The 24,843-nt window shown below is 44.3% G+C and overlaps 1 protein-coding gene across 1 annotated transcript in view; it reads right to left on the bottom strand.

Moving 5' to 3' along the window:
• The window catches only part of LOC138293926 (atrial natriuretic peptide receptor 2-like), a 445,904-nt gene that overhangs the window by 252,541 nt on the left and 168,520 nt on the right, over positions 1-24,843 (bottom strand). The window lies entirely within an intron of this gene.

Genomic DNA, 24,843 nt, shown 5'->3' with positions numbered 1-24,843 from the left:
AATCAAGTTTCAAATGTGAATTTGAATGCATTCAAAGACAATAATCTCTTCCAAAGTATCGTGTTGAGGCATCTGAGAACTATGGCTCCGATCAGTCAACCTGATGGTGCCTCAGGGGGAGGAAGATGCTTACTTGGCGCAGTCTTGGAGGTAGACCAGAGTGGTCTATTCGTAGATGGTGAAGTGAATGGCTACCCCGTGTCATTCTTGGTTGACACTGGTGCTACCCATTCTACTCTGAGAGCAGTAGAAGTCCCAAACCTACCCCTCTTGTGAAAAATTATCCAAGTTATAGGAGTGGCAAATAAACAAATGACAACCCCAACAACAACAGAAGTACATGTGAAAATAAGGTCTTTTGAGGAGACTCACCGAATTGTGGTGTGTGATTCTACTCCAGGAAGTCTCCTGGAGAGAGATCTCCTTTGCAAGCTCAACTGTGTCATCTATTGTACACTGAAAGGTGTAGAGCAGTGGTTCCCAACCTTTTGATTTCTGTGGACCCCCACTTTAACATTAATGGAACCCAGGGACCCCCACTAAATCATCATGGGAATCCAGGGACCCCCGCCCGAGTCATTACTGGAAGCTGGGGACCTAATTTGTCAATATTTGTTAATATTTTTTAATTTTCTAGGCTCTCGCGGACCCCCTGAGAAGGCTTCTCGGACCCCCAGGGGTCCCCGGACCACAGGTTGGGACCCACTGGTGTAGAGATTCAGACTCATGATGAGGATGTTGCCTACAAATTGGCGAATTATGGTTCTTATGTTGCATTGTTAAGCATGATGACCATGGATGACTTGCTGCCAGACCTTATAAAGACACAGTCAGGTCTGAGGTTTGCAATTTCTTAGGAATGGACATCGGTTTGATAAAAGGTGTTGAACTCGTTCTAATCACAGTAAAGCCAAATGCTGACTATCCGAGAACATCCCAATACAATTTGATTTTGTTTCAGATTCCATGTGAGGCAGAGTGGTTCACAGTTATTAATTTGTGGCAGGCTTTTTTTTCCATATCAGGCATGAGGACAGTCAGCTCCTCTTTGCGTTCCGGTTCAGCAATCGTGTTTTGACATGGTGCCGAGTCCCACAAGGATATACCTAGAGTCCCTCCATTTTCAACCAGATCGTGAATAAGAATTTGGAGTCCTTGGTTATGCTTTGCAACTCAGTCCTTGTCCAATATGTCAACAACCTAATGGTGGCTTCCAATACCGTAGAAGCCTGTAAACAAGATACTACTTCAATGTTGAACCACCTGGTTGAGAATTGACATAAAGGACCTCATTAAGACATTGGCGGTCTTTTGGCAAGACAGCCACGGTGGCGGTAGTTAAAAGACCACCATGTTGGTGGTAATTTGACTGCTGTATTAAGAGTCACACTGTGAGGTCCACCCAAAAACAACCATTTTTCTGAAACTGCCAGGACACTGGAGGTCGGAAAAGAGGCGGTCCCACCACCAGCACCGCCAGCCCAACAAAAATCCTCACATCAGATTAAGATCCACAAATCACGACAGTGGTTCTTCCATGGCAGAAAACCATTGGTGGTGTGAACCGCAGCAGTTCACACTGAACACACCACCACATTGGATAGTTTGGATAGTTTGAATACCCCGCACCTGACACACATCCACACACCTGAAACACATACACACTCAACTATATAACAAACCTCTACACAAACCACAATTCTTTGCAAACAAAATGCCACACACAGCCACAGACAACCTACATATTACACAGATACTAAAAGTAAGAATAGGCACCCATAAACACTTCACTACGCACACATCACACACCCGCACAACATTCTCAACAAACATTTTATTACCACACATAACCCACAAAAACCATCACCCCCTCACATCACAGCACCTACACCTCACCATTTACCTAACTCTGCAACCTTTCACTTTGAACACTAACACACTATCACCACCACTACCATGTCCCCACAAAAACACCTATGTTTCACGGATGAGGAGTTGAGGGTCATGGTGGACAAAATTGTAAGAGTAGAGCCACGCCTGTTCAGAGAATAGGTGCAGCAAACATCAGTAGCTAGGAAAATGAAGTTGTGGCAAAGGATAGTCAACAGGGTTAATTCTGTAGGCACCTATCCACGCACAACGGAGGACATCAGGAAGAGGTGGAACAACCTCAGGGGAAAGGTATAGTTCATGGCCTCCAGGCACCAGCTGGCGGTAATGAAGACTGGAGGTGGGTCCCTACCTCCTCCCACTACTTTCAAATTTTGGGAGGAGAAGGTCTTGAACATATTGCATCCTGAGGGCTTGACAGGAATACCTGAGGGAGTGGAATCTGGTAAGTCACTACCACATTCATGTCACTCAATTGTCAGGTACTGCATGCTCCCTCAACATCCTATCTCACCCCAATTAACACGACACCCACAACACCTATGTCCAACTGACCTAATACCCCTCTGTGGCAAGCCACATGTCCACTAAAGCCACCTGGACCCACAGCCCTTGGAAATGGCACATGAAGTACTGGCAGATTATAGCACTACAACTCCCAGAATGCAATATCCCATCATTGTGAAAACCTGGAGAATGCAGCAAGTATGACAAGTCATGCATGTTGAACTAACCATCTATCCAAACCATCTTGAATGCCCTAGTGTGGAACTGTATATGGCAATGATAGCAAACCAATGGCTCACTCACACTATCATCACAAGCTAAACACAGTTATAGCTGAGTGCCCATTTACAATGGCCTCAGATTAAAGATTCCTAAAATATAAATGTACTCTCCTGGATTGGAAAATCAGATGGCTGAGTGGATGCACATGCAGTACATCCAGATACAGGTCACTGTCCATTGCTTACTCTCATACTGTGTCCCTAAAATGACACTAATGTGCATTGTACAGCTCTTATTTGTGATATCTATTATGCCAGATAATTCACTAGGTAACAGAGGTGAACAGCCCAACGGAGGTGAACAGGTGAGCCGCATGCCCACAAACAACGCTTGAGACCCTATGGGTGATTAGCCGCTCTTTCGAAATCACGGATTGTTTGATTGATTGAACAGCCATGTCAATAATCATACAACATCAGATGGCATCAGCAGTACAATCACTACCAACATAGTTTAACAACTCTAAACACATGTTGTATGTTGCATATGGAGTATGGAATTCAAGTCACAGAGTTCAATGTTGTTCTAAGTTATTCTGTGCAGCAACTGTCATTGTCATTGCTGGGGATCATATTAAGGCACTGTCTGCATCTCACACTACTCCAACAATACCCCCAATGTAACCTGGATTCTGTGTTTCACTTCTCCCACAAGTAACCTTGCCAGTGTCACCATGAACAGGATACCAGAGACTGTCACTACCCCTCTGGATGAAGGCCCCAGTGAGGACAACACCCATGGATGTGTGGACACTGACGACAAACCTGGCTCATCAGGGCCACCTGGTCAGTCAACAACTGTCAGCCTCACCCTGCCCACATCCACTTCTCCCATGCCTGTTGCATCTACGCAACCATTCGCCCCCCAACCTGTATACGAAGAACAGTTACATCCATTGTGTGCCCTACCGTACAGGTACCTGAGTCTCCTCTTGTCACCCTTGACAATGATGGTCCTGCCACCACTGAGAGTGGGCACACTGTGCCAGGGGAGTAGGGTGTGTGGGAAGGATGCTGTAGGCCGGAGGATGGGGTCTCCAATAGACAATACTGACGAGGAAACCATCTCCCAAGTCTTGGGAGCCTACCAAAATTCCCAAGGCATGATGGGTCAGGTAATCATCATGTTGGGGGAAATACAAAAGCTGCAGAGGGACAACCACCAGGAAGTCATGCAACAGTGGCAGGCACAAAATGCCATCCTGGCTTCCATTGCTGGGGTGCTGAGGGATATCAACACCACCCTGAGTAGGTCTGCAACACAACATCAGGCCTCTTCCACTAGTAATAACTCTTCAGGACACTCAACATCTGCGGGTGCTAGTCGAATGTAGGCCCTGCCAGGGGAAGGACATGCCTCAACCACCCCACCCTCTGTAGCAGAGGAACTCCCCGCAAACATGGACGTCCACCCAGACATCCAGCAGGAGCTGATACCAAGACTAAACCCACTGCCAGGAAGTGAACTTCTCCTGACTTGTTCCCTTTGTGTGCTACAGATACACCCTGTTGACTGCTCTACAACCAATCTCCATTTTCCCTTTTTGCAAGGACACAGGACTTGTGTATCCCAATGGTGTAGTAGCTACCCTCACGAGTCCAGCCACCATGTCTGAACCCTTCACTGTTAATTGTGTGTTTCATTTAGTTACTGGCCACACATATTGTTTTACTGTCCAAAATAAATTACACCTAAAAACATTTCCTGTGTATGTTTCATTTATCAACCATGTACAATAGTTATGTATGCCAACTCTAGTATGAATATATCCCTCTGTATTGTCCAACCTTTGTTATGGACACCCCACTTGGACTCCATCTGCATGAGACTCATTACATTAGGATTGTAACATGGGGAGATTCCAAAAAAGTTGTATACTACATCTACACACAGTTTTTGGTAGATATGCAAACAGGACTTAGAGCATAACTGAGAGTAACATCAGGATGTATGCTAGGGTGTTACACAATGCTAAACCACAGGATCAAGAAGTTAGGAACATGTTAGTCTCCCTACAAGGTAGGAGGCACACATATTGGTACTTTGTATCAAATGTTAAAGCCCTATCACATACCCAAGCTTCCAAATATTCATACCCCATGGTACAGACAGAGATCAGTACTGATGTCCCCAGTCCAGGGATCTCACTTACATTGGTCACATACCTGTAGGCTTGCCACCCACCTATCTCAGTCCACTGTGAATTAGGTGGGAAAAGTAGGAAGACACTGACAGCTAGGTTCAAGTAAGAATACATACTACAGAAACCATTGTGATGGGAGAGGCTGTGGTGCCACATTTACATATGAGCCAGACACATATGGAGACAAAAATGATATTTGACCACCACTTGTACCCAACAGGTAAACTTGATGGGAAAACATTATGGAGACACAAATGACTTTTGACCACCACCTGTACCCAACAGGTGAACTTAACGGGAAAACACATTTCCGCCCCAGTGTCCTGACAGCCTGACAATGTTAGTTACACTCCACATACTCATGACTAATAGTACCTGGTTTCAGCCATGTTTACTTCTCATGTCTGCCTGCAATTCCCTTCTGCTGCTGACACTGTCTGTCACTTGCCAAGGTCGATGAGCCAAACAGGATCACGGCAAATCTGTGATTGACAGAAAAAAAGGATAGGACATAGCAGAAAATATTCCTCAAATCAGAGGAGTCATGTCCACAAGTGTGACTTTGCATCTGCTATAACAAAACATGTTACTGTAGACCACTCTGTCCTGTACACAATACACATTTTCAGTCTGTATGCACAATTCACTCATAGGCATTTGAGCTACCTACAATCCCACAGATGATGCAATAAAGGAGGTGACATGCTACCCATCAACTTACGGTTACAAAATTGAATCACAACATTAAGTAAACATCACATACCTTTTAGTCAATTGAAGTACTAATTGATGAGATCTGCCCTGGAGTCTCCTGCTTCAACTTCCTCTGGCTTGTCATCACTTGGCAAATCTGCATTTCCACACACAGGTGCTGCTGGCTCCCCCTCATCTGGTAGAAATGTTATCTGATGCCTCAAGGCAAGATTTTGGAGCATGTAGCAGGCAACAATTACTTGACATACCTTGTTGGGTGAGTAGAGGAGGGCTCATCCTGAAATGTCCAAGCACCTAAATCTTGCCTTAAGGAGCCCAAACGTCTGCTCCATGACAGGCTTTGTCCTTCCATAAGGTCTCATTGTAGCGGACTTCCCCTGGCGCAATTGGCTATCCTCATTGGTGTCAATAACCAAGAATGGTTAGGATTGCCATAGTCACCTGTCAGCAATTTGGTTAAACAACACAAACATATATGTGGGACATGCAACATTGGGATGGCAGGAGACATGCTTTGCAAACACACTTTTCACTTGTAACTTACCAACCAGCCATGCCCTCTCTGTGTTGAGTCATGTCATCAGCAGTGGGACATTTATGTGTCGCATGATGAAGGAATCATGGACTGATCCTGAATACTTAGCACTGACTTGTGAAATGTACTGGTCTGCCAGACACACCATTTGAACGTTGATGGAGAGGTAGTTTTGCCTGTTCCTATACTCCTATTCATTGGCAACGGCGGGAACCATGGCTACATGGGTGCCATCTGTGGCTCCAACGACATGTGGAATGTGCCCCATAGCATAAAACTCTGCCGTCACATAGGCCAAATCCCCAAGTTGGGAAAACCTGATGTAGCTGTCCAGGTGTTTCAACAATCGACACAGTACATCCTTCAATACCAAACTGAACATGGGCTGAGACATCCCTGCAGTTAGGACCACTGAATTCTGAAAGGACCCAGGGGCCAGGAAGTGTAGCACTGATATGACTTGAACAATGAGAGGTATGCTATAGGGACTGCATATGGCAGGCATCAGATCTGGCTCCAATTGATCACAAAGATCCATGATTGTATGCCAATTCAGCCGATATGTCTGGATAGGATGTTTTTCCTCCATGGTGTGCAGGTCTACAAGTGGACTGGTGGTTGTCTTCCTCTCCTCATTGCAGGGTAACAATGTGGAAACATGTACAGCACATAGCTATGCATCCTCTGACACTCTCCTTGGTGCACATTCCCTCAATTATCTAATGTACCACACATGCATATTCATCTATGACTGTATTTTTTTGTTAGACCAGCCGACTTGACATGTTGTACACACATTGTTGCACATTATCTACATCAACAGCATATATAGGAACCTCAGAGTAGGTGTACATTGCTATCAACACATGTCCTTCAGTTACACAGCTCACATGCACCAATATAAAACGAAACATGAAAGCAGTACTTACATGTCTAATGCACCATATAGGGCTTTGTTTATGACGCAGATTACAAAACTCTCCCATACATGGAACGTGTTCAAAATGGCAGCTGCTGGCTTACTGTACTGGACATGTGGGAGTGACCTAAGTCTGCCGGCGGAAGTCATCATGGCGGTAGCCGGTCACAACCACGGTGGAAATTGCCATTGGTAGACATTGCTGCCTTTGGTGGACTTAGGACATTGGCGATGTCCACCGGCGGTGATGGTCCTATACGTGGCCAACGTGAACACCATCTTCTGAAGTATTGCTCACATGACTCCTGACATTGCTGCCAGCAAGACCTCCACTACCTGAACTGCTGGAAGCTATCACGACATGTCCTGTAGGTGATTGGGCCCTAGCCTTCATTCCTGAAGAGTTGGACAAGTTCATGGAGAGGTCCTACCCCTGTATGAACAGCTATATGGAGCACCAGAGGAGGTTAGTCCAATGCAATACCCATGTGTGAAAGGTGTGGTGTACGATGGTGCACCTGAAATGTAAAGTAGTGAATGTGTTCATGCATGCAGATGCTAATTCGTACATGAGTGCGAACTGAGAGGATGAGAATGTTTGCCTCCGTGGTGCTACTGAAGTGTTCTGTCCACAACTATTGGTATGGTGCACTTGGACCTGACTTTTTGCTTTTGTCTGTGTCATGCATGCAGGTCAACGCCCATCAAAAAAGGGAATCTGGTGTGCCATCGCCAAGCAAGTGCCGATCCTGGGCTCCACAGCCTGGGGAGCACCCACTGTAGGAAGTGTGGGAGGAACTGAGACGCTGGGCCCGGAAGATCACAGAGGTCCAGCTTGGGATGTCCTCCCAACGAGGGAGGAATGCCTTGACACCCCCTAATGGCCCGCATTTTGGCGATGGCCTACCCTGAGGTAGATGGACGTTTGAGTGCAGCACAGCAGCCACAAGGGGGTAAGTACTGACAGAAGAGATGTACATGCCTCTGCCAGTTAAGTGTATGTTGTCTAAGTATTGCAGCTGTGACAATGTATTAAGTGCTACAGGTAAAGTGTCTCCTAGGAAGACATAGTACTACAGTTGCCAACATTGCAACACAGATGTGGCCATTGTATTGTGTATAGAGACATGTTATTTACCTATGTCAACCAAATTATATGACTGCATGTGGAGATGCACATATGACTGTGTCATATGTGTAACTCTACTCAGCAATAGATATGTATAACCTGCTGTGTCATTCTTCCCACCTAGTGTTCCCAAGTCCATTTACCTAATTGGTAAGCTGTATAGCTCTTTGGCCTCAGAGCAGTCATAGTCCACTGGATCTTGCACCTTATTCAAAATTTGGTCTGACAGATGAGTAACAGGGCCAAGTAATCCTATGTCCCGAAATAGATGGAAACGCCATGTGAGGCTGCCATTCTAATCATGATTTTTTTAATATGGCAAACCTACTACACTCCCTATGAGGTTTGAGGAGGAGTTCCCATTTTCAGGTCAGACTCATACATTGGGAAATGTGAAGTTTGATCAGGGTTGACATCCTACATAGTGAAAATCCAAGTGGTAATGGTACATTGACATTGCAAGACATAACATTGACATGTGTTCAAATACCTTTTATTCTGATGTATGTGGTGTTGAAAATGTAAGTGGATATGCTGCTGATCCCTCAACCCATGCAATCTGCCCATTCTACATAGGGCAGTACCATACATATATGGATGCAACATAAACTATTTTGTGCCTACATCATGTGTCAATTGGTACTTTGTGCCTATTGTTATGTTGAAACCTCTTCTTTGCCAGACTTACATTTGCTAATCTTTTGCTAATTTGAGGCTGTTTGGACAGTTCTCGTAATGGATCTGCTTGTTTCTTCCTGACTTAATAGTGTAGCAGGGCTTTTATTTGACTAACAAATGTTGGTGTTATGGGATTTGTTGTCATTAAATTTGCTTGAATTTAGGTGTATGTGTCATTCATGGCTACATTAGTAATTGGTTATGTAAGTGTTAGTTCTTTACTAAGGTAACATGATTCACATGCCTGTACAGTTGTTAATGATGTAGGTGTTCAGATGTTGTCATGTAGAGGTTTCTAATCAGCATGTATAGAGGAATGGTACGTGGCCTTCATGGACATTGTTTGGTGTCCATTGTATGCTCTCTGTGGTTGTCTATAGTTGTATCCTGTGTGCTAAGTAGGCCCCTATTGCAGGACATAGAATTGTTGTCTATGTGTCAATGAGTGCGATAAGTGGGTCCAGATACTCTTTGTAAATCTTTTTATAGTATTTAAATAGATGTTTCAATGTCTTGCTATGTCATTTTGTGAGGCACACTATTTGGGTATGTCATATGTAGTGTATTCATCTGAGGTATTTGACATTATGAAAGATATGGACTAATTCACTTTTTAGGTATGTGATTGCAAGGCAACACGCTGTCTTGCACTTGAAGTGAGATGAGTTTATTTTCATGGAACATGACTACTTGTGATGGACTAGGCAAGTGTGGAGAAGGGGGAGGCATGATATTGTGTTGTTAGTAAACTGCATTTCCTAAGAATGATTGGTTGATATACATGATGATCTGTATGGGAGAGACTTTAGCTATTGCCAATTCATCTTGTGCATGGTCTTTTTGAGTTACTGCTGAATTGATTGGATGGTAATGCAGTGGTCGGATGCTTGGCTTATGTTGTGAGTGAGACTGTGGTCATAGAGGAATGTTGGAAGTATGTAGTTGTGACATGATGTAGGCTCTAAATGGTTCCGATCTGGGGCTTTATGTGACATAGATGTGTTGTTACTGTTGTGTATGGTGTAATGTATGTGCATGTTAAGAATATAATGACCCTCTCTCCCCCTCTCTCTTTCTGTGCATCAGCAGGCAAAGGAGATGGGGCACAGCCAAGTGGAGAAGCTGCTGGCCACAGAACCCAGAGTGCTGATACCACCGACACCGAGGGACCCAGTGGCCCGGAGGGTGAGGGGAGTGCCCCGGGGAGACTGGATCCAGTTCTTCATCATCCAAACCCCCCTCCAGTGGATACTCCCTGGCAGTGGCAGACCCATCTGGGACCACCCCTTGCACCATCTAAGTCCACCACCCCCTTTACTACCATCACCCTCCCTATAGCTCCCTACCCAGTCGGCCATGCCCGCTCACCCAAGAGGGTGGGCATCTCCTTTGCCACAGGCACCTCTGGCCTTGCCCCTGTCAGCCCTGCTGCCCTCAGTGAAGAGGCTATTGACCTCCTGAGGTCTTGCAGAGTTAAAGTATAACTAGTAGTACAACTGTCAGAAATAACGAGGACCAGTATACAGGAAAACATCAGTGCAGTCGGCAAGAGAGAAACCTGAACATAAACTGACAGATCCTGGAAGAAGCAGTCAAGGGCTATCCATTGAATGTAAGAGTCTGAGTTGTGCACCTATACACCACAGGATTAGGATGTGACCTCTACAAAATTAAGGCAACAACACCGACATACCACCTCCTGTATAAACCGGTGTCCAACACCAGCTTTGATTGTGGGATCGGTATGATGTGGTTACCACAGTGCTTTTACTCATAAAATAATAAAGAACCATAATCCAGTGCTCTAGGTGTATTGTAAACTCTTTCTGGCCAAACCGTAGCAACAAGAGAATAGGAAAATGGAGTTAAGCCAAACAACTGAAGGATAAAGGAAAAAAGAGTTCTGCTATCTACAATATATTACCTTGTACTGACCAGAAGGAAAAACAATCTTTACCCGCAAGCATCAAAAACTGTCATCCAGTCAAAAGGCACAATCACTCACAAAGAAGCCTGGCATGTTTTGAATGTGGCAAGTATTTAGTGACCATTGCACTTGACTTTTAAATTGGAAATCAAATGTCCTAAATTCCAACTCACCCAGGAAATGTGAGAATAATACAAGTGCTTTATCAACCATGTTGGCCCTCCAGGAAACAGAGTCAGGGGAAGTGGACAAACATATCACCGACCAAGAGACACTAATCAAGAAAGATGAATCATACACAGGCAGTGAAATCTTTAGCTTGTCATCGTTACTGCTTTAATAAAGGTATCTGCTCCTACCTCTCTGTTTACGGTGTAATTTTGGTGCTTTTTTTACCTTTTCAAACTTGTCTTCAATTGACTGAACTTTGACGGAACTTTGTATTTTAGTGATCTCATGCCCGTGTTTAGTGGCATCCTTTAGGCTCTCCTTATTTAACACGTCTGCCATTTTTACCCTCCACTTTGTTCGGACTAGCGCCGCCATCTTCGGAGGTGGACTAGTCTCTGTATCTGGCCCATTATAAAGGGCTCCATGAGGAAGACCAGTGCAGCGGGCGCGCCACTGTGCAACAAAGGCGCGTCTAAGGCAAGCCCTTCTGCAGCCATCCACACCCTGCCGGGACCAGGTAACTCCTAAAAAGCTAGTTTATTCAGCACATCACCTTTTAGCCTTTAGGATCCACACTCTATATCTGTAAGCACTTTTCAAATCTTGACAGCCCTATTAAAACCTGTAATATGTGTCAGTGGACTCCTCCGCTCAAATCTCTACCTCAGAAGAGGAATAACTTACCTTATCTGCTCACAAACTCCATATTTATTCACTACCGACTGACTTTGCCCCAGAGGCTTTATTTTTAACAGAAACCTGGCTATCTGAGGAATACTCCCCCGATATAGCCATGGCGCTGCCCCAGGACTATCTAATCCATCGACTAGATAGACCCCATTCCAAGGGAGGGGGGATTGCAATAATTCATAAAACTTCCATCAATTGTCTCACTCAAACGTTGTCTATTCCCGACTGTGAAAGTCGGTCTTTCTCTTTAGAAATTAATGCTACCATTACCTTCTCTGGAATATTGATTTATCGCCCTCCTGGTCCTGATAGGAAGTTCCACCAGGCGCTACCAGAAGTGATAGCAGATTGTGCTTTTAGGAATTCTAATTTCACCATTCTGGGTGACTTTAAAATTCATGTAGTCGATGAATACAATAATTCTGCGAAAACCCTGCTCATGGATCTAGCGGCCCTATACTTGACACAGTTGATTTATGGCCCCACTCACAATAAAGGCCACATTATTGATCTGGTGTTCAGTAACCTTTTAAATCTATCAGCCCTGGCCCGCTCCCCTTGGTCTGGTCTGATCATTTTTTTATTTCACTCACGCTTCCCACATTATCTGCACCTACACAACCACTACCTAGCAATTCAACTCTGTGTCAGTGGTCTAAATTAAGTCATAAAGACTGCACAGACACTTTAGAACACTATTGCCCTTCTTTTTCTACCAATGAGTTTTGGTCAGCAGATATATTTAACAAATGGATTTCCAACTCCCTCGACACCATACTACCGACTAAGACTGTCCATAAAATCACCCGCACTAAGAAATCTCCTTGGTTCTCTCCCCAGTTGCAGCAGCTAAAAAAGGAATGTAAGCAGCTAGAAAGGAAATTAAGGAGAACCTATGATGATGCCTCTAAATGTGAATATAGAAAAGTGATTAGATCCTACCATGCGGAAATTAAAGCTGCACAGGGAACATTCTATTCCTCTAGAATAGAACAATCTTCCAAGTCCCCTAAAGAGATTTTCCTAATTTTTAAAGAACTGACTCAAGATCCCTCTCCTAACAGTTTAATTCAAGCCTCTACGGAGTACAGCAACAACCTAGCAGGCTTCTTCCAAGAGAAAACTCTCGATATCCAAGGAACTTTCCCTCATAATCTCTCCCAAGAGGCCAAATTGGCACCTCAAGATGAATTCCATCCTCTGAGAGCCACTTCTTCAGTCTTTCAGCCTCTGACAGAAGATCTAGTAGGGAACTATCTGTGTACTATAAAATCAGGCTCTCCCCTGGACCCTGCCCCACCATATATATTAGCCTTAGGTTCGGACGCCATAGTGCCTGCCCCAACCAAGGTTCTTAATAACTCTCTTACATCTGGTCAGCTTCCGCAACATTGGAAGCATGCTGTTATTGAACCTCTACTAAATAAACCTAGGCTTGATCCAACTCTATTAAGTAATTATAGACCAATCTCACTTCTTCCGATTGAATCCAAAATCATTGAAAAACACGTCAATAAACAAGTTACAGGCTTCCTTGAGGAATATAATCTTCTTCATCACACCCGAATGTTTTTTAGATCTCTACACAGTACTAAAACTGCCCTTTTGGTCCTCACACAAGATACTTGTCAAAGCCTGGATTCAGGCGGATACGCAGCAATCATTTTATTAGATCTGAGCGACACATTTGATACTGTGGATCATATGATATTACTACATAGAATCTATCAAATGGGATTTGTAGGGACCTCCTTTAAGTGGCTTTCCTTCCTCCTGAAGGAAAGGACCTTTCAAGTTTTGGATCAGTCTTTTTTCTCCAAATCTCTTCCCCTCAGTTGTGTGTACCACAGGGCTCAGAGAAGAACTCTTTTTAACATCTATATGTCCCCTTTGGCAAAACCATTGAACCCTACGGGCTATCCCTGGTGTCTTATGCCGATGACACTCAGACATTTTTTTCTTTTCCCCCCAAAGTTAACTCAGAACAGGCCACTTTATCTCCTGTCTTCCAGATGGATGGCAGATTGCAAACTGAAGCTTAACGGTGAGAAAACAGAGGTTATAATGGTTGGGAAACCTTCCTTACTCAGGTCCCCTCTTCCAGCTATGGAATGGTTAAAAGACCTTCCCCGCCAAAAGAAATTGTAAAGAGTCTAGGTTTCTGGCTAGACTCAAGTCTCACGATGGAATGTGATTCCAAGAAACTGACAGCCACTAGCTTTAGCTTTCTAAGAATTCTCTGGAAAATCTTTAAGCTTCTTCCTTTCCCTGCCAAAAGACTCCTCATCAAGGTCCTTATATTGTCACATCTCGACTATGGGAACATTTTGTTCCTGAGCTCTCCCTCTTATGTCCTAAAGAGACCACAGGTGGTGCAAAATACTCCCGCCCGCCTACATACGGACACTCCCAGACATCTATCTGCCAAGCCAGCCTTGGTTTCTCTTCAATGGCTTCCTACTAAACAACGTACCACCTTTAAAGCCATGTGTTTTGTGCACCGAACCCTTCAAAATAAGGGTCCAGGCTTTCTTGGACAAATTATTAAACCCTACACCCCTCGGAGAACACTTAGATCTTCATCAGCTTCTCTAATTAGCTCCTTCCACGCTAAGAAAACCAGATGGGGAGGCAGATCCTTAGCTTGCAGAGCAGCTTACTTTTGGAACTCCCTCCCCATAGAGCTTCTCCATGACACTTCCAAACTCTCTTTTCATAGAAAATTGAAAACTGCACTATTTTCAGTATAATCCTGGTCCAGTATAATCCTGGTCCTCCGTTAGCATTGCTAAGCCTTCTGGTAGCAATGTGCTCTATAAATCTCATAAACTAAACTGAGGTCGATCTCTGTGGGTCAGTCGACTATTGTGAATGCCATCCAGGGACTGGCAACTCAAGTCAACAGAGTAATGCGTTCCTGGAGGGTACTTATGGTGCACCGGCTGGCCTACAGAGATCCTTTCAGGCTATGGCCTCCACAATGATGGCAGCCGGTCACCCTCTGTATTCCGTTCCCCTTCCACCAGACAAGCATGTATCCACCTCAACATCCAAGTGTAGCTCAGATAAACACAAGCACCACAAGACACACCACCGACATGCACACAAGCAACATACACTTGTAGACACAGCAAAAGTCACAACCTGTCCTGACACACCCAACACCCCCCAGCATCACAGACACAACACCTGACAGACCTGCAGACGCCACACCAACATTCACAGATCCAGCCCCTACACCTATCTCACCCACTGGCAGTCCCACAGCAGACCCTCTGACATCCATTCCAGACACCACATCCACAGACACCACAACCACAGACAAGCCTACATGCAGCATATCCACCATACCTGCAGTCACCACCCCAACAGACACTCACCCACCCACCATGGCATCTCCCAGCACCCACACACACCCTCCTCCCAAAACACACAAACGCTCACACTCACCCACCCAACAGACATTCAGCACCCACAAGCAAAGCTCACACAAACATGCACCCAAGACATCCACACCAACACCTCAGACAACCACTCCTTCTCCCTCCAAACCCAAACCCTTTTGCTATGACCATCCCATGTGTCAAAAACAGCTTTCCTTTTCGGAGTGTGCCCTTTTTCCTACTCCTTTCCCACCTCGTTATACCCTTAAACATGCTGTGTCCCTCCCCAAGTCCGGCCCTTCCTCCTCCAAGACCTCACCTGCCCCCCATCCAAGTTCCTATGCCCCTCCCCCTGCCAAAAATTCTACCCCTCCAAGTTCACCCCCCCAAACCAGATCCCAAAGCCCCCTCCAAAACCCAAACTCTACCCACCCGCCCCACCAGATAACTCATGAGGTGCCTGCCCGCCCCATTGATGCCCCTTCCTGTGGAGGTTACATGGCAGTCAGGAGTCAAGTTTGGGGCATACGCTGTGTGCATTGTGTTGTTTTACAAAAGGACTGGCCTATGGCCTTTGTTTTTAAAAGTTTCATGCTACAAATAATAATTTGGACCAACCAGTTGCTGGTTTCCTGGTCACATCGTTGTCATGCACTTCTTTCCGTAGTATGTAGTTGTTCCTGGCTGAGATTAGTTGTGTGTCTGTCTGTGTGTGTGTTCTGCTTGGGCTACGTGTGTTGTTTAGGCAGTATGTGAGGTTGTGTCCAGTGATTTTGGCTGAAAGTGGTAGGGTGTGTGTTGTGTGATGTACATTTGTGTGTTCAAGGGGCTTAGTTGTGGTGGTATTGTGTGTTGTTGGTGTTGTGATGGGTTTGTTGGTGTGTTGTGTGGCTTTGAGTGCATTGACTATGTGAGCTTTATGTGCATGACATGTTGGATACGGAGTTCTTTGTAGGTTGATTTGTAAGTGGTTTGATCGTGTATTTGTATGTGTGTTTTGCCTGTTACTGTTGCATTGTGAAGTCTGTGTGATGTGTCCCTGGGTTGTGTCCCTTTCGGGTGCCTGCCAAGTGTTTGGAGATGGTGAGGTTGTGTTTTTTTTGGTGACATGTTGTTGTGTAGTACTGTGTGAGTGTGGGCCTGTGCAGTGTTTCGTGTGTACCTGTGTGTGTTTGTGATGTTTGTATGTGTATGTGTGTGTGATGGCTTTGCCGTGTTTGTTGTATATATACGTGTGTGTGTGGCTGTCTGTGAGTGTGCATGTTAGTGTGCAGTTACGTGTGAGTGTCACCCTTGCACCCCCTTCCCAAATGTATGGTGTGTGTGTACAAATATTGACAATATACAGCAGTAACAGGTAAGTGTGTATACTTACTGTTGCTGTCATCATCGCCGTCACAGATTCAGCAGTCTTTGTGCAAGCAGGAGCAGCAGAAAGATGTGTAGTTCTGGTTCCATGGTGGTTCCCGACGAGTATGGCTTCCTGAAGGTGGGTGTCTCCTTTTATGCAGTTGGTTTCCCTCGGGGATTCCATGGTGGTGCGACAGGGGCGGAAACCTTGGTTTTGTGCAACCTCGTAATCTGTCTGGAGGAAACAAGGTCTCTGTGGTGGCCAGACCGCACTGGTGGTCCCGACGGTGCTTTGGCTGTATTCTATTGTGAATATCGCCATGGTCATAATATGGTGGTTTTCTTCGCCAGCCTGTTGACAGTACGATCGCCATCATGGCAGCCCTGGGACCGCCAAACTCATAGTTACCCCCAAAGTGTCCCCAAATAAGTTGCAATATGGTCAGAAAGAGGTCCAATATCTTGGACATCATATTGAGAAAGGAGAAAAGAAAGTGTCATAAGAGAAGATTTCGGCAATGCTGAAAATGAAGTCACCAACTACCCGCAGAGATGTCAGGATATTTTTGGGAATGGTGAACTATTGTTGTCGGTGGATACCCAACATTAACCTAGTGGCCAAGCCTTTGCAGAAGCTGACATACAAGGATATGTCTGATACGATATCTTGGGATAACGACTGCTTGATTGCCTACCTAGAGGTGAGAGAAATTCTCTGTCATGCCCCAGCACTGGGAATGCCTGATTACAATAAGTAATTTGCACTTTTCTCTGCCTCCTGGATTTAATATGTGACCAAGTAGATAACACCGTTAAATTGATCAAGAGATGTTGATTTTAACTCTCCTTTACCCCTCAAGCATCCTAAAATAAAGTCCAATAAGAAAAATAATAATGTGGGCCCAGAGCACCATCAATGTCAAGTTTAAAATTAAATGCACAAAAATGCCTGTCTTCAAAAGATAATTAAGTCATTAATCGTCTTTGAAAGAACAGATAAAGTAAATGTTATATTTATAAGGAATATCAGTGCTTACCTGCCTCTATACGCTGTAAATAAAAGCTGTCACTATTCTTTAACATGTTTAGTGTTTCTGAATTCCTTACCCTAAAAAAGTGTGAAAAGGAAAAGGGAAGCTAAGCTAAACTTACTAGGTATCAACATCATGCCCTACAGACTACTTTCTTTATGTGGGATACTAGTGGTGTACTAACTGCGCTATGTTGCATGTTAAAGAAGAATAATATTTTGTGGCATTGGAGGGATGCAACAGTTCTTGCTATCCTGCAGGGTCAAATATTGGGTCAATCAAAATGGATCACTTTTACCCATCGTTTGCCACTTGAAAAATGTATCAATAGTAATAGATAATATTATTAATATGCCATAAACATACATTCCAAATAAGTCACATTTTAACACTTGGGGTTTTATTTACAAAGGAAAACTTACATTTTTGTGCAAGTTTATGACTTTTTGCTATTCATAAAGGTATTTTTCTAGTAATACTTTTACCACTGCAAAGTCGCAGCACATACTAAATAGGCCCGACATACCTTTTTTTCCAGAGACTCCGCAGTCGTAAACTACTACTAAAATACCTTTGTGAATAGCAAACAATTGTAAGGCATACACAAAAGTGTAAGTTTACCTTTGTGAATCAGGCCCAGAATGTATAAACTTGCCACCTTGTGACACTCGCCAACACAGTAATGCTGCATATCCAAACTAAGGGCCAGATGTAGGTAGGTATAAAATTGCGACTCGCAAATTTGCGAGTCATAGCGACTCGCAAATTGCAACTCGCAATACGAAATGCAGAAAGGTGTCTCAGACACCTTCTGCGACTTGCTATGGGGTCGCAAAGACCCACCTCATGAATATTAATGAGGTGGGTCGCAGTTTGCGACCCCATAGCGAGTCCATGCACTCACAGGGATGGTGGCCTGCTGGAGACAGCATACCACCATGTCTGTGACTGCTTTTTTAATAAAGCAGTTTTTTTTTCTTCTTTTTGCAGCCCGTTTTCCTTAAAGGAAAACGAGCTGCAAAAAGAAAAACTTCCGAAACCATTTGGTTTCCGTTTTTTCAGAGTAGGCAGTGGTCCATGGGACCACTGTCTGCTCTGAAAAAATATTTTTTGTGGCATTCACAAAAGGGAAGGGGTCCCATGGGGACCCCTTCCCTTTTGCGAATGTGTTACCATCCTAACTGCTAGTTGGTTTGCGAACGCATTCGCGGTCACAAACCAACTCAGCATGGCGATGCGGTCGCAAATAGGAAGGGAACACCCCTTCCTATTTGCGAGTTGCAGCCTCAAATTGCGAGTCGGTACCGACTCACAATTTGAGGTTGTGCATCGCGTTAGGCCTTTTGCGCGTCGCAAACTGCGTTTTTCTCAGTTTGCGATGCGCAAAAGGCTTCCTACATCTGGCCCTAAACTACTTAACTGCAGACCAAGCAATCGGTCGCAGAGTAAACAACAATATGTTAAGTCATGATTGTTTTGCATGGCATCCACATCAAGAAAAATATATTTACCTCGTACTATTTCATGTAACTGTTGCCTCTTATGCTGAAAATCCTACGTATTCCCAAGTCAAAAACGCAACTGTTCAATACGCAGGAAACAAAAAGAGAGAGCAACCGCTTTCTATACTAACTATTTGCATAGATTTTATGATAACCAATCTGGTGAAAGTAAATATTCAAAGTAAGTCACTATATTGTATCTATTCCGATATACCTAAATATATGTTTATGTATGTTTAAAACCCTAATCATAATACCCTGCCTACAAAATGTACCTGGCTGTTTTTATGCATCCGAAATTATGGTAATGTTGAATTATGTGAAATCCATATTCCAGGATTTTAGTAATAGTAGGTCAAAATTCCGGATCCAAAATTCCAGTGGTACCATTATTACAGATGGTCAGGTAACTTGGTGCAGATTGTGTGATAATAAAAGTTTCTTGCCAGGGCTTATTGAGAGTAATGAGGTGGGATAAAAACATTTGAGGATTGTGGTCCAGACTGCATTGCTATTAGTAAAGAATAGTAGATCTGTGGCAATTAGACAATTAATAGGATTGGAGTAAGTAACCGTAATTAGAGCCGCAGGATGAGAGAGGAGTAAACTTCTTTTTGCCTTGTTTAAATGGAGAAAGAGGCTGAGCATATATGGCAAAGCTCAGTACCACAGACGTTTGGGTAGTAGTTTTCAGAAGTAATGACAAGGCCCATTGTGCACATGGTAGAAGGTATGGTAAGAATGTGGACCCATAACCTGCTGCCAACCTTTTGTTTGCATCCTTAATGCTGATTTTTTGCCTTAGGAAAACACAGAACATGCATGTATTCCATGATATAGATCTCTCTCACGGATTGTGGTCTTGTTGGACCGGGAGGGGCACTCAAAGCGCTACCCTCATAGTGGTGAAAGGGTACCACCTTATCAAGGGTTAAACACCATAAGCGAGGGGGTGGCAGCATACTGTGTAGTGAACAGGACCTTTTTACACTGTGTCACTGAAGTGAGGCCTATAGGCTCACTCACCTTTTTAAACGTGTTCTTAAATTAATTCACTCATCAGGTAGATGTGGAGTGCTGCACAGCGCAGGAGAAGTGACTCTGCTTTGGTTGTAGGTGTGCCTGGGAAGGGTACAGTACAGGGTCAGACCTGTACTGTGTAGTATATGGAAGATTAGTGCATGTGCAGAGTGCATGTATGCCTGTGAGGAATGTATGACATAAAAGATATAGTGGGGCGCAGTGCGTACACAATAAACGCATGTGGTGGGTGTATGTGTGCTGAAGTGAAGTAAAATACATGAAGGGTGAAGTGCAGTACGCACATGTGAGTGTGTGTGCTGGCAGTGTGTGTGTTTGCAAATAACATACCCTAGTTACATATAGAAAAGTTTCAGTGCTGATAAGTGTGTGCACTGAATACATGTGTACATGTAATGGTACAACGCATGGAGGATCTAGTGCTAGACTGTAAGTGTGTTGTGAATGTACATAAAGAAAGTGTGCCTATAATTGTACATTATATGGAGGACACTGCGTTCCATTTTGGAAGCACAGGCCTGCCTGGTGAAGGCATGAGAAGGAGAGGAACCCCCCAGACAGATTTACGTGTTGCTACATTCCTGTAAGCTGAGTGGGACACACCTGAGGGAAAAAGAGACTCCCTTTACACTTCAAATGACTGCTCTTTGATTCAATGATAGATCACAAGAAAGGTGCCTGGACACATCTCTGGAAGAGAGATGGGGCAGATGAGGGGATCATAAAGAGTAGGACTGGGGGTCTGGGATGAACACTTTGATGCACATATCACTGTGGCTGACATCCACTTGTGAACTCTGGTCACTCCCAAGAGAGGTATTGTGGGACAATCAGCTTCAGAGTCCTGCCCGCTGTGACAGACATCTTTTTATGAGGAAAGAAGAAAGAGAGAAGTGCCCCTTCAAAAGAAGCAGAACCCCAACATAAAACATCAAGCACTCTGGCCCCAAATCACATTTGGTGTCAGCAAAAGGACTATATACTGGGGAGGTTGAGTGCCCAGAAATGTTTCATCTGCTAAGCAGCCAGACAGGCTGTGCAAGAGGGTCACCAGTGAACTAATTTTGGGCTGTGAACTCAGGACCTGTGACTAACAAAATTGGTTTCCCCATATGTCAGGAGGGACCACCGTAGTTAGAACAATCACATCATGAGAGTCTGCACCCGGATCGTGAGTACCGAAACAACCCCGTATGCCAGGAGAGTCTGCCAGTATCACTTTGGACAAGGGTTTTGGTCATCGCCCGGACCAAAGGAATACTACTGAGCCCGCCCACTGTGATCTGCAACTGATGGATTCCCGGGGATCACCAAGACACGGCTAAGTATGTTGTACCCTTGTTGGATCTCCATTTGGGAGCTGGAGGGTCACACCAGCATCCTATTCCGCTTAGCTAGGGGAAAGAGCAACTTACCTTTGTGTCAGCTGAGCAAGAGCAGCTCTTATCCTTGGAACGAACCGGCAGCAATGCTTGACAGAGAGAGACTGTGCAACCAGGTGCTTTCACCGATTGTGAGCAGCCCTACTTTGCAGCACAGGATCCATATCGGTGAGCTCCCAATGCGAGAGCACTCACTGCACCCCAGAACACTTCCATACCACCGTAGCGTGTATGATTGTAACTGGCCCTCTGGGGCCTCTGGAGACTTGCTGCTAATGGTGCTGCAGCACCATAGACACTTTTGACTAATTCCTAAAGAGTCAAATGAAGAACTCCTGACTATGGCCTAACAGTTTGTATTTTCTGGATGCAGCCACCAGTGGATGGGGAATAAACCCAAACATGTTACATGAAGGAGGGTGGGACAGGGGTTTGCCTGACAACTACTAGAGCCTCAACCTTCAGGGGGATTTAGTTATTGCTTGTGAGCATGAATAGAGTTAAAAATAAAAACAAGTATTGGACTGGACATTAATTTATTGCTCATATTGTTTACATTTTGAGTTATGACTCAGGTTCACTGACCTGTATCTACATCCCCCGTGAGGAAACCTCAAACAAAGCTACAGGTGAGAGTCAAGTGCAGAAGGGATATTTGACCCAGTGCTCAGGACCCATAGTAGGTCGGGTCCCAGGACATCTGGACAAAAAGGACTAAACCACCATGGATGGGCCCTATAGCCCCTGTGTGTCCCACTGCCCTCTCAAAAGGGTTCTGACAATTGAGGACTAGCAATGACAAACAAGCACAGGCGACAACTTTATGCAAGCAGTAAAGGAGGAGACACTCAAATGGTAAACTGGGCTTAAAACGTCTGATGTTCTGGAGTCTGCTGAAATGGAGAAGGGTCATGATGAGAAGGTGAGCTAATGGATAGCAGACAGTAGTACTTCTGGAATATTAACCTGCTCTTAATTAAAGTTTATAGATCATAGAACAACACATCTTGAATATAATGGGGTTTGGTTATAGGATATAGATTTAAAAAAAGACTTGGTATAAAGGGTGCAAACAATAGTGACATAATCCCAGAAGATGGTGTTGGCTTTTAGGGCTGTAGGCAAGGATCCAAGAAGCAGACCTGAGATCCTCATGATATCCTTAATGTAGGATTTGACATGTTGTCTAATTCCCTCATTCAAGATGACCGAGTCTTGCAAGACTATGGGCCTGATTACAACTTTGGAGGAGGTGCTAATCCGTCCCAAATGTGACGGATATACCACCAGCCGTATTACGAGTTCCATAGGATATAATGGACTCGTAATACAGCTGGTGGTATATCCGTCACTTTTGGGACGGATTGACACCTTCCTCCAAAGTTGTAATCAGGCCCTATGTGTAAACATATGGCTTGAGTGTAGCTTATGAAAGAAAGTGGGGCATCAGAAATGCAGGAGGATGATTTATGGCAATTCACCCAAAGTCCTTAAGGTGGAGAACTGGGAGTTCTCTTTGCCCTCATTATCAGTTAACGGTCTGCAGGGCCATGGGCAGGTGACAAGCCAGCCATAGAGGCTTCAAGAGACATAGGACCTTGCTGGAAGGGACTGCAATAGTCCTACATGCCAGGACAGAACAGGAGTGATGAAAGCTAGGTAATGGCTGTTCACCATCAGGCTCTGTTGGTGCAGATGCTCCTATCGCTACCTCGGGGAAGCCATAAGTTAGCTGCCTGGGCACTAGAATCATGTAATACAGGTGAGAAAATCAGTGCTGAACCTGAATCAGAAGCTCTGTCCATGGATCTGCTAATGCTGAACTGCAATTCTCTCTATTTTCAGCACCTTCGCATAAACTAGATTCATGAACCCCAAGGGAATGGTGACAGCAATGGCACTATTTTGAAATTAAATGAAAATAATATTTATATATGCACACCAATGCCCATAGGCTTCTAGGCACTGCCAACACAGAAGGAAAGGAAAAGTAACAAAACCTACACTAAAAACAGATATAAGATGCCTATTGACTGAAAAGCCACATTTTAACTGCTTTCCTAAAGGGAAGGAGACCTGTCATTTTCTTCAGATTGGAAGGGAGAGTGTTCTAAAGTATAGGTGTGCAGACAGTAAAGCTTCTGCCACCCCAATTATATCTCCTGAACCTCAGGACAACTACTTTGTTTGCTGTGGATGAGCATATTGGCCTGGAAGTTGTATACCATGAGAAACAACATTTGATGTATTCAGTGCCAGAATCATGAAGAGCCCTAAATGCAATGCAGAGTGCTCTGAAGTCAATAGGGTTCCTCACACGGAGCCAGTGAAGTTGGGTTAGGGCCTGTGAGGCTGACTGATGCCTAGGAATCCCTAGCAACAAACGGGCTGCAGCATTCTGCACAATCTGTAATTTGTTAAGAAATTAATTTTTTTAATTCGTAAAGAAAGCTTTGCGATAGTCAACTCTTGTGTAATAAAGGGAAACACCTTTCTAAGGATCCTTTTAGTGAGAAAAGAAAATGAAGTGATAGCATGCTCAGACAGAAGTTGACATGTTGTCTAATTCCCTCATTCAAGATGACCGAGTCTTGCAAGACTATGGGCCTGATTACAACTTTGGAGGAGGTGCTAATCCGTCCCAAATGTGACGGATATACCACCAGCCGTAGTACGAGTTCCATAGGATATAATGGACTCGTAATACAGCTCTGAGTAAAGGGCCTAGACTACAGTCAGAGCCTGCACACCTGTCCCAGCTAAACCATTGGTTCACTACCTTTGGCTTTCTGCAGATATCTCTGACCACAGGGCCTGGTCTGTGCTTATGTTGTTCACATGACCAGCCTACACCAGCTGTGCCCAGTCTGTTTATTCAAAGTGCTCTATATTTTCTTGGTTTGGTTTCGTAGCCAAAATAATAGATTTTGTGTCTTTACGTCCTAAAACCTGGAATTGGGTCTGCAAGCCTACTAAAAATGTCAGCTTGTGTGGTTCACAGGACTGCATCCAGATGCACAAACCCAGTGACAAACTTTTTTCATAATCTTTAAGGAGCAGCAGCATCTATCCCTCTGAATCCAACCTAGGAGTCAGGGGATGTTTTAATTACATTCTCAAACTGTCCACTTTAAGGCCAATGGTCTCAGTGGTTTACACTCCGAAATTGATGGCGAAACAAAAAGCTTCAGTTGCAGACAACAAATAAGATTGCTTGAGTCAGTGGACCCTACTGGGCCCCCGACCCAGTACTGGATCACAGGTAGGGTAGCTATACAATATTTTAATTTCATTTGAGCCCTAGATTGTTTTTTCTAGAACTGTTCACCGTAGTTTCACCAAAAGACAAAATAATCATAAATTGGAGCAGGATGCTTCACATCATCTAAGATGGTGAGCATACGTCTAGGTTTTCTTTGCAGTTAGATTCTAATGAGACAGATGAAAGATTTGCTTATGGCCTGCTTACTCCCCAATAATCTCCATTAATCTGACTCACAGCAGTCCAAAGAATATACTCCAACTTGGGTTCAGTCCATCTGTGTGGTTTGGTGAAAGAGAGTAAAAGG

The sequence above is a fragment of the Pleurodeles waltl genome, chromosome 4_2 (assembly GCF_031143425.1).
Source record: "Pleurodeles waltl isolate 20211129_DDA chromosome 4_2, aPleWal1.hap1.20221129, whole genome shotgun sequence".
Taxonomy (NCBI): Eukaryota; Metazoa; Chordata; class Amphibia; order Caudata; family Salamandridae; genus Pleurodeles; species Pleurodeles waltl.
The sequence above is the reverse complement of the archived record's forward strand: the minus strand, read 5'-3'. Positions and strand labels throughout refer to the sequence as shown.